Source organism: Euphorbia lathyris, chromosome 6 (genome assembly GCF_963576675.1).
Source record: "Euphorbia lathyris chromosome 6, ddEupLath1.1, whole genome shotgun sequence".
NCBI classification, from domain to species: Eukaryota; Viridiplantae; Streptophyta; class Magnoliopsida; order Malpighiales; family Euphorbiaceae; genus Euphorbia; species Euphorbia lathyris.
The window spans coordinates 36,550,914-36,554,644 of NC_088915.1; the positions used below are offsets into that span (position 1 = coordinate 36,550,914).

At 49.8% G+C, this 3,731-nt stretch overlaps 1 long non-coding RNA gene across 1 annotated transcript; it reads left to right on the forward strand.

The window, feature by feature from the left end:
• The first annotated feature begins 1,173 nt into the window (after positions 1-1,173).
• LOC136231997 (uncharacterized) lies at positions 1,174-2,435 on the forward strand. The gene is made up of 3 exons (XR_010690227.1): positions 1,174-1,511; positions 1,584-1,934; positions 2,064-2,435. It is a non-coding gene; the product is annotated as an uncharacterized lncRNA (long non-coding RNA).
• The last annotated feature ends 1,296 nt before the right edge of the window (positions 2,436-3,731 follow it).

Genomic DNA, 3,731 nt, shown 5'->3' on the forward strand with positions numbered 1-3,731 from the left:
GATACAAACGACCCTAAGAACGAAATGACGGTCCTAATTGACAAAGAGCTCTAGGTTAGATTTAAACATAACCGAAAGAATAACTAGGTTAGCAAACCTTTATTAGACGTAAGCCTAGGAGCGAGATTTAAACTTACCCGTTCCGTTCTTTCCAGATCATAGGCGTTTCCGGGACCACAGAGGATATCCATGCTTGGCATGCCTTGCTTAGCCCGGTGGCCAAAGCCTGGGTACAAGAGTTGGGCTTCGAGCCTTTTATCTTGGCGCTGCCTCGCGCCAACGGGGTATGCGACCAATTCAGCCTGCGCACCTTGTGCGAGAGATGGGTGGACTCGACCCATACTTTTCACTTCTCATTCGGGGAGATGACGATCTCGCCCTGCGACTTCTCCTTGTTGACTAGGTTGCGAGGTAGCGGTATCCCGGTCCCCTTCTTCTTTGACATGGTGTGTCCCCGGGTCGACCGCGCCGAGTTATCCACTTTGATTGGACCTGGAGTCTACACGGGTGTCAAGGTCACCCCGGCGAAGTTCGTTACTACATCTGGACTATTGGGTCGCAGGGACTTCTGTGACCGAGATGACACGGATCAGGCTACGCGCAGCTTCCTTTTGTATGCCTTGGGCAAGACGATCTTCCGCACTAAGAGCGGAACTATACACGCGGGTCTTATTCAGGCTTTCCGTGACTTGGATGCGGTATCGTCTTATGATTGGGCAGGAGCCGGCTTGGCTTTTCTGTACAAGTTTTTGGATTTCACTTGCCGGAAGCGCAAGGATTTCGGTGGTTACACCTTTGCTCTCTTGGTACGTCATTCATCCTTGGCTTGTTTCTTTATTCTTTTCGCGATTTCTGCTTTTAACCTTCATTTCTACGAGCAGGTTTGGGCTTACAAGAGGCGGATTCTTCCGTGCACGCGCAGGAGCAGGCCGCGGGTGGTTAGGCTTCCACTTATGGCGCGGTGGGGTGATTTTGATCTAGGCGCCGAGGAGGGGCGGACAGTGGCGCGATTCCTAGCGTGGATCGACTCGCGGACCTTGGGGCAGGTGAACATCTTCTAACTATGCTAGATTTTCGTTTGATCACACCTGACTTTTCTCTTCTTTTTTTTTCAGATTCGGTTTAGATGGGACGACCTCGACTTCGGTCCCGATTACGCTTATGTTACCCGCGTCCAGGGGCAGCAGTGCGTACTTACAGGTCCTTTCGTGCGGGCATGGTACTTGGGCGACCGGGGCATCACCGGGGTTAGCGCCTCGCATTGGACCCCTGGCGAGATCCCAGCGTCCATGTTTGCAGTGAGGACCATACTTTTGTCGGACATTCATCGCGACTTGACCCGCCGGTTTGCCCCTCAAGATGTGTGGGACCATGCAGGGGGTCGCGCTCGCTATTTATCGACGCTGTTGACTCCGGTGGACCCTCCCGAGGTTACGATGGACGTGGATCCCGGGACGGACGTGTTTTCAGCGGAGGCTGTCGCTGCGGTTTTTGGTCGAGAGGAGATCTCGGTGAGTGCTTGACCCTTTTTCATTCTTTATTTACGAGGTGGTTAGGGATGCTTATTGTGTCTTCATATGCAGGAGGGTTCCTTGAGGAGCGCTCGGATGTCCGACTTTTTCGACGGTGCTCGGGCCCGGACGCCTGCGAGCGAGCCTTCTTACTATGCGGGCGAGTCCTCAGGCACCGCCCGGCCAGAACGGCCCCACTTAGGCATACCTATCCCTGACTTTGGGAGGGATTTTTCGGTAGTTCATTATGGCGAGACAGGAGTGGCCTATGCCGGCGTTGAGATAGCTCCTCCCATTTTTACATCGAGGATGCCGTTCGATCCCCCGGATGCCCTCCATACCTCGAGGGAGACGTGTACTGATTACGTGGGGTTGTCTGGTTATTTCAGAGAGCGGCTCAACCTGCGCTGTGCCGACCACCTGGTGAGTATTCTTATTCTGTTTTAGTGTAGTGAAATGTATGCGTGTGATGCACATATGTATGTATGACTTTTGTTGTTGTCTGTTTTGATGTTTTTTTTTCTTTTTTTTTCTTTTTCCCTTTTTTTGCAGAGCGCCCTTCATACGAATGAGCAGCGGTTCAGTGAGTTGCATCGGGATGCCGATGCCAGGGTCGGCCAGGTCTATCGAGAGAGAGACCCTCACTGGTCGGAGATGATGCGGGTGGAGACCGAGGGGCATCTAGCCGCAGAGGATGTGACGCAAGTGGAGACCGCGGGGCGCCTTGCCGCCGAGGAGGGTCGTCGGGTTGCCGAGGAGGCCTTATCTGCGGAGCGGGCTTCTCTTCTGAGGGACTTTGAGGACTTCTGGGATGTTCCTCCTTATTAGGCTCATTATTTGTAGTTTTCTCATTAGTATTGTCCCGATGTATAGCTCGTATATAGGGAGAGGGGTGGATAGGACGTAGGCTTTTTATGTGAAAGAGGTAGAAAATGTATAACTCATGATTCATAATACAATGCATTCAGTAGATTATAATGATTCCAATCATCCTCTTCGAATATATTAATGCCTTTATTTATTTACAAACAATAGAAATACTTAGCCGCTTATACATTATTTTCATAATTGCTCAAAATATAACCACTGTTACCAGGACCCGCCTTTTTTCGGTTTTCAGGTCCCAGCGATTTTTCATCTCTCCTTTTATTATCCCGGAATTTTCAAATGAGTGCCCTTTCGGGTTTTCACCTATTGGGATGTCCCTTATTGTTGCATAGGTCGCCCTTTGCGGGTTTTCAACCTATCGGGAATTTTCATTTCTTTTTTCTTTTTTTTCTTTTTTTTTTACGAAAAGTATTTCTTAAGCCTATCCAGATTGGTAGGTTCGGAGAACTCCATGCCGTCCATAGTAGTAAGCTTCATCGCCCCTTTGCTTAGGATTTTCTTCACGAGGAATGGTCCTTCCCAGTTTGGCCTGAACTTGCCCTTAGGGTCGGTGTGCGTCATTCGGATCTGTTTCAGCACCAGGTCCCCTTCTTTGATAGGGCTGGCCTTGACCTTTTTGTTGAAGGCTCGGGCCATCCTTCTCTGATATAACTGCACATGGTAAAGGGCCTCCATCCTTTTCTCATCCACCAATGCTAACTGCTCATATCGCTTCTTCACCCATTCCGTCTCGGGAATCTCTACTTCTACTGCGATTCTTAACGATCGCTTTTCAATCTCAATTGGGAGGACGGCTTCGGCCCCATATACCAAGGAGAACGGCGTTGCCCCAGTTGACGTTCTAACCGTCATCCGATAAGCCCATAAATCGAGTGGAAGTTGCTCGTGCCAATTCCGGTGCGATTCTGCTGTCTTTACGAGAATCCTTTTAAGGTTCTTATTAGCCGCCTCTACTGCGCCATTAGCTTGTGGACGATACGGAGAAGACCTATGATGCTCAATACCGTACTCTTGGAAGAGACTTCTCACCTCTCCCTGAAACTGGACCCCATTATCCGTGATCATGTGATGAGGCAATCCGAACCTGGTGATCAAGTGCTTTTCAATGAACTTCCTCATCTGTTTAGACCCCAACTTGCTAAATGATTCTGCCTCTACCCACTTGGTGAAGTAATCAATGGCGACTGCAATGAATTTGTGTCCGTTTGACGCATTAGGCCTCACCTCCCCGATGATATCAATGCCCCAAGCCGCAAACGGCCAAATGGGTGCTAACACGTGTAGTTCCATAGCTAGTAAGTGATTATAATCTCCGTGGATTTGACAATCATG